The sequence below is a fragment of the Pan troglodytes genome, chromosome 21, assembly GCF_028858775.2.
Source record: "Pan troglodytes isolate AG18354 chromosome 21, NHGRI_mPanTro3-v2.0_pri, whole genome shotgun sequence".
Lineage (NCBI taxonomy): Eukaryota > Metazoa > Chordata > Mammalia > Primates > Hominidae > Pan > Pan troglodytes.
In genome coordinates this window covers 66,474,019-66,487,458 of record NC_072419.2, presented here as the reverse complement: position 1 = coordinate 66,487,458, position 13,440 = coordinate 66,474,019, and the positions used below count along the sequence as shown (strand labels likewise).

Genomic DNA, 13,440 nt, shown 5'->3' with positions numbered 1-13,440 from the left:
GAGATTGAATTTCCCACCAGCCTGCCAAGATATTGCTTGAGAGTCGTATTTAATTCAGTCTTTTATGAAATAAAGAAATATGACATTTTTCATCTTCCTCTGTGTGCGGATACAAATCCTTTCTCACCCCAAGGCAACAACAGCAGTAACAAAACAAGAACTGCTGAGCAGAAAGCCACAGCCCAGAGCAGCTGAGCTGGAGACACAGAGCACCAAGAAACAGAGTGGGGGGTCACTGGGAGTAAATGTGCGTCCCAATGTCCACTGTATCTTATGGAAGTGCTGATATCCAACCCTTTTTGACCATAAAAACATCAGTTTCACAAGGTGTGTGCTAATGTTCCTAAGCACTTAGCATGCTCCCCCATCGGTCAGCAGAGAGTTCAGTGGGGTCCCTCTCAGCCACCAAGAGGCTTCGTCCTGGTGGAAACACCTCAATTACCTGACTAAAAAAACACCTCAGGCCGGGCGCATTGGCTCACTCCTGTAATCCCAGCACTTTGGGAGGCTGAGGTGGGCAGATCACAAGGTCAGAAGATCAAGACCATCCTGGCCAACATGGTAAAACCCCGTCTCTACTAAAAATACAAAAATTATCTGGGCTTGGTGGCGCGTGCCTGTAATTCCAGCTACTCGGGAGGCTGAGGCAGGAGAATCGCTTGAACCAGGGAGTCGGAGGTTGCAGTGAACCAAGATAGTGCCACTGCACTCCAGCCTGGGCGACAGAGCAAGCCTCTGTCTCAAAAACAACAACAACATCAACAACAACAACAAAAATTGCCTGACGCCACAACTACCTGTTCCTGGGCCAACAGGACTCAGGCCCAACCTGCATTCCCTGCAGATGCCTCCTGATCAAGTGAATGGTGTGACTTTTTTCAAATGATCAAATGCTGCCCAAAGATTATTAACTAAGTACAGAAAAATGTCCCATTTCATTACAGACAAGGTCTTCCGAACGTGGCTCCACCCAGAACACAGCAGTCCCAGTACGCATGCCATGATGGGTTTTTATGCCCAGCTTATAATAAGAAGATATTCTTACCAGGAAGTGGAGAATGCATCTAATTTCTACCTCTCCCTTAATGAGATGAAATCAGTTATATTAAACAGAAAAGTACAGTCAACCTGGGCTATTAATTAGGAAGATCTAAACAAATCTGCCCTCATTCTCTTGCAGTTGGAAAGTCAAAATGTATATTCATTAAAATTAGGTTCTTAGAGTGTCCCCGCTATGTTGATGTCAGGGGGGTTTATCTATACAGGCCTTCCCGATGCTTCAAGAGAATCAAACCGTGGGTTTTGCATATCTCTCTTAAGAAAGGCCTTAATGCTCATGCAATTCAAATCACCATTCAGCTGTCTGTAATTTCAGTGACAACTGTCCCCGTCGCACATACATGCACCACTAATCAAAGACTGCAGCCTGAGCCTAAAGGCTGAGAAGATGTGCCAGGAAAGTGGCAGGCCTGGGGATTCTGCAGAGCAATAGACCTCAAACCGAATGCAAGAAGATTTTGTTAGCTGAGTTTACATGCACTCAACCCCAGCTACAGAGTTGTATAGGGAAGAAAGAGCTGTCTTAACATACAAACATCCCCCTATAAAGGACCACGAGAAAATTAGCCCCTTTCAAATGTCCCCGCCCACTCACCTGTAGCTGCTGCCCTGGTGCACCCCAGCACTGCCTTCACAAGCCCGTTCCGACCACGGGAGGCTCATGTTGTCAGCATCTAAAAGGACAAGACAAATTGGTTTCAAAGGAAGTGTAAAGATCTCACAAATGATGTATGGTGTTATGAAACAGATAACTGTGATTTTGGAAAACACAGAGTCTTGTGCAGAGGCATTTGCAAGAGGATTCTTCGGCAGAGACAAGAACCGAAAAGAGAATTTATAAGAATGGTGACAATGCAGACATTTTCGAAGAAAAAATCATTTGAATTAAGAAATGTTCTTGGCAGAGTGGTTATAGCATCTTTATAACAGGCAATTAAAACAACCCAAAGGTCCATCAGGAGAGGAATGGATAAATAAATGATAGTACTTGCATAGCAAGAAATAGCTCAAAGTCCTAACAACGAGTGAGCTGCAAAGAACAGTCGCCAGGATGAGCCTCACAGATGACAGACAGGCTGGGTGAAAAGCGAGATGCAAAAGAACTCAGGATAACAATTCCATTTCTATGAGGTTGGGGAAGAGGGGAAACTAGCCTGAGGTAAGGAAAGTCAGCACAGCGGTGACCTGTGAGTGGAGAGGAGTTAACACCTGCAAAGAATCACGTGAGAAGACTCTGGGTGGTGGCAATGTTCTAGATCTGCATCTGAGGATGGCCACATGGAAGTACCCGGATGTGAAAGTTGATTGGGCTGAAGACAGAAGACATGCACTGTGCTCAAGTAATACTTTACTATAACTCATTTCCACATAAAAACTTAAAGAATATTCTTGCAAAATTGATGATGAAACCCTTGAATGACTGTACAAAATGTCCTCTTCCTGATGGTTCTGTGAAAGTCAAGCAGAAAGGGAAGGATATTTTATTGTGCTGTCATACAACCTGGTTTGGAAAATTCTACAAACAATTAACACTCACTAGTCACAAAAGGACCACCATGTGTCATTTCACTTATATGACGTACCTAGAGTGGTCGAATGCATAGGGAGGGGAAGTTGCATGGTGGCTGCCAGGGGCTGGGGGAAGGGGGAATGGAGAGTTGTTGGTTAATGGGGACAGAGCTTTAGTTTGGGATGATGAAAAAGTTTTGGAGATATATGAAGGTGAGGGTTTTACAATGGGAATGTCCTCAATGCCACTGACTATATGCTAAAATTGGTTAAAATGCTACATTTTAGGTTACATATATTTTACCACAATTAAAAAAAAATTGGAAGGAAGTCAACTTGGTTTATTCTTTCTCTATTTTAAAATTAGCTTATAGTTGTGATTATAATGTAAATATTAATTATAAGATAAACATATCTTCCTAGTTTCATTTCATTATTTTAAGATGAAGTTTCAATCAAGTTTGGGTTTGGGAAGGGATTTTCTTTTTACTGTTTAATAATAAAAAGCAGGTGCCCATTGTAAGGAACTCACTTATGAGGCCTTTCTCTGGGGGCCCCATATCCTAGGATCACAAAGACCTTTGTGGACATGATAAGAAGTTCAAGGGTTCTGCCAAGATTGTGCTCAAATTTCTTTTTCTTAAAATGTATTTTAACTATTTTCAAAAAAACCTGTACAATAAAGAGCAATATGCTTAAATGTCATATATATCAAATTATAGCACAGGTTAAACTGTGTTTCTGCAGAACTTCGAATAAATTCTCACGCAATTTTTGTGCATAATTTAATTTCCTTGAACATGTTTTACTGGTTAAGAAGGCTGTAACTCTGCATTGTGTGTTTAAAAAATTCAGTGCTTTTTCCATTTTACTCAGATAAAATTATCTAAGCATCAAGCTGATGAAGCACACACGTGCCTCTCTCAACCACGTGCCAGGCAAGACTGGGAAGCACCTGTGTGGGGCGTGCTCCAGCATCACATGCAGTACGCCTACATGTATGACACATTGTGTATGCATGCTTTAGGTATAATAACTATAACATTTGTCACTGAGATACCAGCTAAAGCCTATGTAGAGTGGCCATTCTGTAACAGCCCCGTTCTGAGTACATTAATTTCCATGATCTCATTTCAAATTATTTTCATATCTCATATCAAATCCTTAAAACAATCCCACAAGGTAGATCATGTTATTCTCGCATTTTACAGAGGGAGAGGATAAAGTGAGGTGGAGTGAAATCATTGGCCCAAGGCCACAGAGCCAGTGAGTGGGGAGAACTGAAAAACAGAAGCATTAAGAGGCCAGAGCCTGGCCTCCTCACCACTGCACTAACTGTGCACAACGGTGAGTACACACCACATTGAGGTTGAACCTTAGTTCATATAGACATTTCAGCACTTGAAATTTTAGGGTGCTTCTTGTCTGATCTTTCTATTCAAGGAAAGAAATGTGGGCTGTTACCAGATATTGTTGGCAATGCTGTACAGACACACAGGGCCCCACAGGTTTACTACTCTGCCATTGCTGTCTTGACATTTTTAATAACTTTTGAACAAGGGATCCACCTTTTCATTTTGCATTAGGTCCCACAAATTACACACCAGTCCTGATTGTTGGTGTTTCAATTCATGTTGGAAAATGTTTCCTACTGCTTCTCTTTCAATCACACTGATTAGTGTAATTGATGAGATAGGAAGGCAAGGTGTTGAAAACATCTACAATTTTTACCTCTATACCAATGTGAAGCCTAACATTCTTAATATTCTGCAACCAAAACAAAACATAAAAGCAAATTTGACCTTGAAACTAACATAAGGTGCAAATGTCCTCTGCCCCTTCTGTGGTGGGCACATGGTGCTGTCCTGCCACAGCTGGTACCCTTTCCCCTGGCCATAATCCCAATTTTTATTTATGGTCTTCACCTCCCCATGCTCAGTCCTGGTACACGTGCAGCTCTGGCCCCAGCTCCTGGAATGGAGCCTGGGACGAGCTAATCAACTCAGCTCATTCCCGGGCACACAGTCCAGCTCAGTCCATCCAAGTGACTCTCTGGACTTGGGTTAGCCTTGCCTTTCTTGGCTGGATGTGAGGAGTATGGCCATCTGGCCACCATGTGCAAAGAGCGGGTCAGAGAATGGAACCAACTAGACTAGGTAGCCCTGGGGAGACTGAGTTGGTTGTTAAACTGTCAAAATACCTCCATAGTTGCTGGCAAATAGCCACCACCCTCAGGTCCTCCAAGTTCTCCCTCTACCACCTGTCACCCCAGCCCCTCCTCTGGTCCTCCTGTATCTCCCCACAATGCAGCAACTGAAGAAGTAATGCTGGCACAGCAGGGGTCTTCCAGGAGCCACTCAAAACTTTGGCCTGTGTTCCTTCTGATCCTCAGTGCGTGGTTGCTAAATAGTTTTAATATCTCCCCTGGGGCCACCTAAAGGAAATGCAGCAGGGAAGTGGAGGGAGAGACACCAGCTCCCATAGAGGGCTTGAGCCCCTGTGTCAGCCTGCCCCCAAATCCAGTCCCAGCTCTTTATATCATGGGAGCCAATGAATGACACCATGCTTGGGCAGTTTGGGTTGGAATTCCTGCTACTTGCAAGCAAAAGAGTTTTAAATAATGCAACCCCAGTTTCAACGCTGATGCTATTCTCGGTTTCAATTTCCTCATGGGGAAATGGCTGAATCAAAGTTGTAGGTCGAGAAATGTACAAGATTAGCCTAGACATCGTGTCATGTCTGACAGCAGACAAAGTCACAATCAACCTGCAGCAGCTCCCACTGGCCAGAGATAATCACAGTCCGTTGAAGTACATCAAACATGTTCAAACCTATGAGTTAATAATACCATCCTCTACCTCGAAAACAAAAAAGAAAATAAAAACTGATTGGTCACCTCTGGAGAATGCCAGGAAGTGAAGTTATTTTGAAAATTAGTAAATAAAAGGGGAAAGATTTAAGTTTTTATCCTAAATTTCCTATACAAACTATACCTCAGAGTAACCAAGGACTTGAATTGGAAGAATTATTCTGACAGAGATGTTCCACAAAACAAATGAGAAATAAATGACAGAACAAGGGCATTCTAATGTTGTCACACTTACTGAATTAAGGTCTTATGCAGTGATCAACAATGGTTGATCTAATCTCTCTCTTTCTCTCTCTACCCACTCTCTCTGTTCCTCCCCCCATCTCTCAATCTCTCTACCTTTTTTCTTCCCTTTGTCCCTCTCCCCACCCATCTCTCTCTCTCTCACACACACACACGCACGCACACTCAAAAAGAAGAAAAAGGCATCCAGATGTGATGTACCCTTTGATGCTACCTATGAAATATTTTTGCCAAAGTTTCTATTCTGAATTTCCTCCAACCTTTAGCCCTATCAGTTTACAGATGCACAGAGAACAGAGGAACATTAAATAACACCCCAGAGAATCAAGCATTAAAATCGAAACTGCGAAAAACTCCACAGGACTAATAAACAAGTAAATTATAAGAGATGAGGAAAAATACAGATAAAAAATATTGAGAAATTTATCAACCAATTGCAATGTATGGCCCTTATTCAGACTCTGATTTGAACAAACTAAATGTAAAAGAAAAATTTATAAGGTACCTGGGGAAATTTGTGCACTGACTAGGTAGTGAATGAAATTGAGGAATTATTGATATTTTAAATACTATTGTAGCTACGTGTAAAAACAAGAATCTTTATCTCTTAGAGATACATGTAAATCTTAAAACCATTAGTTGGGGAGTGGGCAGGAGTACCTGTAAAACGAGATTATAAGGGAATGGTAGGTGTTGAAGTTGAGTGGCAGAAACATGAGGTTGATTATTTTAACATTTTACAAATCGTTTCTTTTAATTTTCTTATTATATTTATTAAATATATAAGATAGCTTCAACAAATCTTGGAAAATATGTATTATTAAAAAACTGTGTGGATTTCAAAAAATTTTTTAATTTTTTTTTGAAAATTTTCAATTTTTGCACCAAAATAAACTCATACTAACTTGTTATAACTTGTCTGAATAGGATCTAGTTTGAAGTACTAAGAAGGATAAGACAACAGTTTGCAAAGAGACCTATCAGAGCAACATGGATTCTGCTAAAAATGAAACAAGAACAAACATCAAGTTTATGGTGAAGTTTGTGTGAAAGAGTGTGAAATGATTGATGCTTTACAAAAAATGTATGAGGACAATGCCCCAAAGAAATCATCAGTTTACAAATGGATAACTCATTATACGAAGGGACAACACAATGTTGAAGATGAAGCCTGCAGCAGCAGAGACCACACCCCTAATTTGCAAGGAAAACATGCATCATGTTCATGCCCTAATTGAAGAGGATTGACAATTAACAGTGCAATCAATCACCAACACCATAGACATCTCAGTTGGTTCAGTTTGCACAATTCTGACTGAAAAAATACAGTTGAGCAAATTTCCACTCAATGGGTGCCAAAATTGTTGCACCTATATCAGCTGCAGACAAGTGAAGAGCTTTCAATGAAAATTTTAAACAAGTGGAATCAAGCTCCTGAAGCACTTCTTTAAAGAATTGTAACAGGAAGTGAAACATGGCTTCACCAGTACCATCCCGAAGACAAAGCACAACCAAAGCAACAGCTACCAAGAGTGACCCAGTCAAAATACAAGTGCACTGGGCTAGACCAAAAGTCATGACAACAGCTTTTTAGGCTGCTCAAATTTGCTTACTGACTCCTATGAGGCCAAAGTACAATAACATCTGCTTGTTATGACAGTGTTTTGAGAAAGCCAAAGCGTCAGCAGCAAAAAAACCCAGGAAAGCCTACCAGAGAGTCCTTCTCCACCATGAGAATGTTCCTGCTCATTCCTTTCATCAAACAAGGGCAATTTGGGGAATATTTTGATGGAAAATCATTAGGCATGCACCTTACAGACCTGATTTGGCTCCTTTTGACTTTTTTTTGTCTCCAAATATTAAAAAAATTGTAAAGGAAACCCATTTTTCTTCAGTTAATAATGGAAAAAGGACTGAACTGACATGGTTCAATTACTAGGATGCTCAGTTCTTTGGGGATGGTCTAAATGATTGGTGTCCTTGCTTACAAAAGTATCTTGACGTTAATGGAGCTTATGTTAAGAAAGTTTATATTCTTTATTTTTATCTCTTAATTCGATTTTTCCATGAACATTTTGAAGTCCCCTTGTACATTAACTATATATTGAAATTTTAAATTTATACACAATAATTTATTCTAACACTATGCTATTTGTGCTGATCTTACATGTTAAAGTTCCATAAGATATTCAACTTTTGGAAAGAGGTCCTTATGTACCCCTCCCCACACTCAAAGTATAATTTTACAGCTTCTACCTTCTGTGATTATTCTGTGATTATTCATTGTACCATTAAAACATTTATAAAAATGAGTAATATGGACCTAGATCTGAGCATCCAATCCAGTGGCCAATAGCCATAGTTTGCTATTGAGCACTTGGAATGTAGTTAGTCCAAACTGAGAGGTGCCACAATTAAAATACATGCTCTGCTGGATTTCAAGGATTTCCTACAAAAGAGAAAGGTAAAGTATCCCATTACATGTTTTATGTGGACAACATGTCAAATTGATAGTATTTTGGATATATTGTGTTAATAAAGTATAATATGTATTTATTTTTTTGAGATGGAGTTTCACTCTGTTGCCCAGGCTGGAGGATAGTGGCACCATGTCGGCTCATTGCAACTAGCATTTTGGGAGGCTGAGGCAGGTGGATCGCCTGAGGTCAGGAGTTCAAGACTAGCCTGGCCAACATGATGAAACCCCATCTCTACTAAAAAAATACAAAAATTAGCCAGGCGTTGTGGTGGGTGCCTGTAATCCCGGCTACTTGGGAGGCTGAGGCAGGAGAAAAAGTATATTATTAAAAGTAACTTTACCTTTTTCCTTTTGTGTTTTAATAGGACTACCAGAAAAATTTAAATTACACATTTGGCTTCTATTATATATCTATTGTATAGTGCCACTCCAGATAAGCAATGAGTAAAGCAAGTATATGGAGTGACCATTTAATTCATGATCCAAAGTGGGACAATTGGACAGTGCCCACAGGCATTCTTAATAACCACACTAGAACAACCGACATAAGCCAGGACATATGCTCACCTCACTAATTAACCAGTAAATGTGATTGTTGAAAATATAACAGAAATAAAAGATTCCTCTTGTAACTTCAACTGCTCTTGAAGGGGTGCATGCCCCATTGAAGGGATGCCTTGCTGCCTGCTGTGTCTTCATGGATTTGTTGTTAGGTTAGAGCGTGGACCTTGCAGAGGTTGCAAATACCCTGAGAGTTTGGAGTTTTAGGAACAATCTGACGGAGGAGCAAGAAATATGGAGTGAATCAGAGAAACTCCCTGGCGAAGGAGTGGGGTGGTCAAAGGGCATTTTAACAGCATTACCTGACTATTCTACATGAATTTCTTTTTTTTTCTCTTTATTCCAGTACAAGTTTTCCCCCCTCATCCTCATCATTCTTATCTCTATTTTTTTTTTTTTTTTGAGATGGAGTCTCACTCTGTCACCCAGGCCAGAGTGCAGTGGTGCAATCTCAGCTCACTGCAAGCTCCGCCCCTCGGGTTCACGCCATTCTCCTGCCTCAGCCTCCCAAGTAGCTGGGACTACAGGCACCCGCCACCACGCCCGGCTAATTTTTTTTTTTTCATATTTTTGTAGAGATGGGGTTTTACTGTGTTAGCCAGGATGGTCTCAATCTCCTGACCTCATGATCCGCCCACCTCAGCCTCCCAAAGTGCTGGGATTACAGGCGTGAGCCACCGCACCCAGCCTTTTTTTTTTTTTTTTTAAGGTTTCTGTATTCACATACATTGTATGTGAATAGGGCAAATTTATGATTTGTAAAGAAAAAGATTTTTTCCATCTGGTTCAACATGGGGCAAAATAGCCCACAGGCAAGGCAGGTGTCCCCTGGGATGCAAAGAAGCCATGAGAATGAGCTCCCACCTTCTGAGTCACTGCTCACCCTGCTGCCCACTGGAGGAGAGGAGAAGTTTCAGTGCAGGTTTTTCCTTTCCGAGTATGGGACGTGATGGAAGCTGGCCCTGACCTTGTCTATGTGCCTCAGAGGACCAGGAGGTCCCAGCCAACATCAGGAATATGATAGTAAAGGTTGAGTAATAATGACAAAATAATACTCTGAGAATTATTCAGTAGTTTCCAACTACAATAGCTCTCCCTTCAGAAATGCATAAGATTGGCATTTATTTTGCTCTAGAGAGAACATTCCTTATTAGAGCAAAGTGAAAAGGAAAGCAACAATACCCAAAAAGAGGCAGAAAATGAAAAGCCGCAAGCTTCCACCGGCCTAGAGGATGCAATTTCTCTTTGCTTATTTAAGAACAACTGGGATGCATCGAACACCCCATAAAAGGCCGGCTGTGGACTCACATGTTTTATCTCCTTATTACAACATCACTGTGTGTTGCTGAAAATGGCCAACTCTGTAGCAAAGAATCATTCCCAAGGGCAGCATCTGCCTCATTGCTGTTGACAATGCTTTGGAAACAGCACTGGGTTGCTTTCCAGATTCCTCAGACCTCTGCCCATGAGGTGACCTGAGCTGATTCTCACAGAATCCATAGAAAGAATGTGTTGGCATAAGCTAGTCCAAATTCAGGTTGCTGGACTCAAAATTCGTGTCCCTGAAGAGGAGTAAAGTAGGTGTCATCTTCTCCTGCCCACTCCCCTGGTAATCCACTGTTTAAAACTAACTAGGCATCAACCTCAGAAACATTTACTGGACCCGAGCTCCATGTCAGGCCATGCAGTACAGTTACAGGCAGGTTCCATTGCATCTTCACAGCACTAACAGGTATGCATTTTTTATTATCCTCACTTCACACATGAGAAATGGAGACACACAGAGGTTACATAACTAATGTGGCTAAAATGGAAGAGCAGGTCAGATAAAAAGCCATGTCTCCTGACTCCAAACAGCATGGTGGTAACGCACACAGGGCCACTCCCCAACACATGGGCCATATGTTAATTACCTATAAATCCATGTGAAATATTCATTCATTGATTCATTCATTCACTTAAACTTGATTCGATGCTTCCAGCTGCCCTGGATACAAAAATAAATAAAATCTGGTCCCTGACTTAATTCAAGAAATTCACCATCTGGCTGAGAATAATTTTGGAATGCAAAGGTCCAAACCCCCATTTATTTGTTTTCTGATTTTGAAAAACTTTTCTTACTGGGTTTACCCATATTAGGTTTTTGCATTTTGTTTGTTTTCTCTGAGCTTGGAGGCAGAAAGACCTGCAATCAAAGACTGTATTTTTTTCATTGTTTTATTTCCTGTCTATTATATTTTGGATTCAGAATCCACTTTTCTGCAAAGTCTTTCATTTGCATCTGTACACTATAAATATGCAAATCCCAAACAAATAGGAAAGTAAAAACTCAGCCAAACCAGCCACTTGACATCAGGGTAGTTTACTGACTTCTAACTCTACTGTTAGCCAGTTTGTGCAGAGCAGACATTACAAAGTGGCAGTTTAGCCTAAAATGAGTTTTATTTTGCCAGTTCAGTGTTTTACTTCCAAGTGAATCAGTGTTTTAAAAATATAAAACGTTACATAAAAATCCAGATTTCTGGTATTTGTTGAAAAATTGGAAATTCTCATAGCAAAACACTGGGCCCACATGCCTACATAGCAACAAGGGCTGGAGCGGAACAGTGGCTATCTCTGTTAGTGACATGCTCATTCCAGCTCCCCACAGTCCCCACCACTCCCTACTGAATCCCCATCCTTGAGACTGTGTGTACCAGTCGTCATCCGGCACCTCTCTTAGACAGTTGCTTTCCTATGGTCTGTGGCTATTTCTGTATCTGTACATTTATCCAAATATGTACAACAAAACTCAAACTAAAAGGGCCTGATGATTATTTTTCTATGCAGTTTGCCTTGCTCATTTGCCTGACTACCTGATCCCTGTAGATATGGCTTTGACCCACAGTGTCAATAAATTGCATTCCCAATCAGACCAACAGAAGGACGTGCAACTCAAGTTGTTTCAATGGAGCATGTGGCTGAAAACCTCTATATCCTACAAGTGTCGATTACGTATAGCTGAATAACAAACCTCCCCACAACTCAGTGACTTAAAACAAGCATTTATTTGGCTTTTAATTATGTGTGTCTGAAACCTGGGCTGGGCTCAAGTAGGTAGCTCTTCTACTGGTCTCACTAGACTCACTCATCTGTGGTCAGCTGGTGGTCATTGAACTAACGTGCCTGCCTACAGGCTGGCTGGCTGCAGGCTGAGGCCATGAAGGTACCTAGGTGTCCCGTCTTTTATCACCCAGCAGGCCTGCCCAGGCTTGTTCTTGGGATGGTGGTTGTTAAGTTCTTGTATGAGTTTGCTAGAACTACTATAACAGAATACCGCCGACTAGGGGGGGCCTTAAACAATATGACTTCACTTTCTCACAGTTCTGAAGGCTGGAAATTTAAGATCAAGATGCCAGCAGGACTGGTTTCCAGTGAGGCCTCTCTTCCTGGCTTGTGGAGGGGTGCCTTCTTGCTCTGTCCTCATGTGACCTTTCCTCTGTGAGCCTGTGGAGAGGAAGTAGTCTCTGGTATCTCTCCCTCCTCTTATAAGAACACAGTCCTATCAGAGTAGGGCCCTACCCTTCTGGCCGCATTTAACTTTAATTACTTCCTTAAAGGCTTTACATTCAAATACAGTCACATTGGGAGTTAGGGCTTCGACCTATGAATTTTAGTGGGATGCAATCAGTCCGTAACAGTTCCCAAGAGCAAATAGAAGACAAGCCCTTTGTGTAATATTTGATTTTTTTCTCATTGACCTAAACAAGTCCTCTGGCCAGGTCCTGAGTCAGCGTGAGAGTGGACCACACCGACGCAAATGCCAGGACACAGAGAGGCATGAACAAATGAGGGGCTGTGACAGCAGCAATCCACCATGTCCAGGCCAATTTTCTTCACCTGCTGCATACTCTAGGACAGCGCATTTTAGATCCACGCTGTGGGGGTTACTGTGGTTCACTATTCAACAACTGATTCTCATCAGCAGGTTATTCTCAGAGGATTATGGGCTCCCTTTCCCCTTCAATGACTGATGGGGGAGTGGGCATGGACCCAGTGCAGATAAAATGGAAATGTCTGCTACATGTCCTTATGGAAAAGGTTTCCAGGCTCCAATAAAGAACAGGAGAAGAGAAGGTCCTGCCCCTGGACGTTGTTGAGTCAGATAATGCCTGGACCAGCTGTGGCCACCTTGCCATCTCTGGAGGATGACGCCAATCCCTCAAAGGCAATGGGAGACCGGAAAAATGCAGATAAAGGCTCCAGAGCCTGACATCCATGCCTAGACCCCATTCTGACTCCGAATTTCTTGTTACATAGCACCATGGATATCCTTACTGCTTGGATTGGTCTGAGTCACTGTATTCAGTCGCTTATAGCCTAATGCAGACCAACAATGCAGACACTGATTAGATTGGCCCATCCATGTGGAGCCAGGGAGGTCACACACATTTCATGGGGAGCCCTGGATTCTATGTTTATGTTGGCCTGGGGCGGCTGCTGTCTCAGCTTCCTCCACTGAAAAAGTAGAAAATGTCTATTCTATAACCCCAAGTGTGGATTTATGATCAGATGAGATAATGCATAGGAAAGCATTTCAAGCTGTATAAATTGTCAAACCAGTGTAAAGAAATGAGAAAACAGCATCTTTCAGGATGAAAGGATTGACAGCTAATAGCTAGAATTATGTCATATCAACAATCCATCCATCCAGTCAAGTCAGTCAGAGCACTGTCAAACC

The 13,440-nt window shown here is 41.7% G+C and overlaps 1 protein-coding gene across 4 annotated transcripts in view; it reads right to left on the bottom strand.

The window, feature by feature from the left end:
• Positions 1-13,440, bottom strand: part of LOC107970072 (uncharacterized) — a 203,182-nt gene that overhangs the window by 107,617 nt on the left and 82,125 nt on the right. For 2 of the 4 annotated variants that reach the window (XR_010154148.1, XR_010154147.1), the window contains exon 4: positions 1,655-1,733. The gene's annotated coding sequence lies outside the window, so the exon portion shown is untranslated. Of the gene's footprint in view, positions 1-1,650; positions 1,734-2,268; positions 2,509-13,440 lie in introns of those variants that run through there. The other 2 variants (XR_008541347.2, XM_063802703.1) reach the window with 2 other exon arrangements.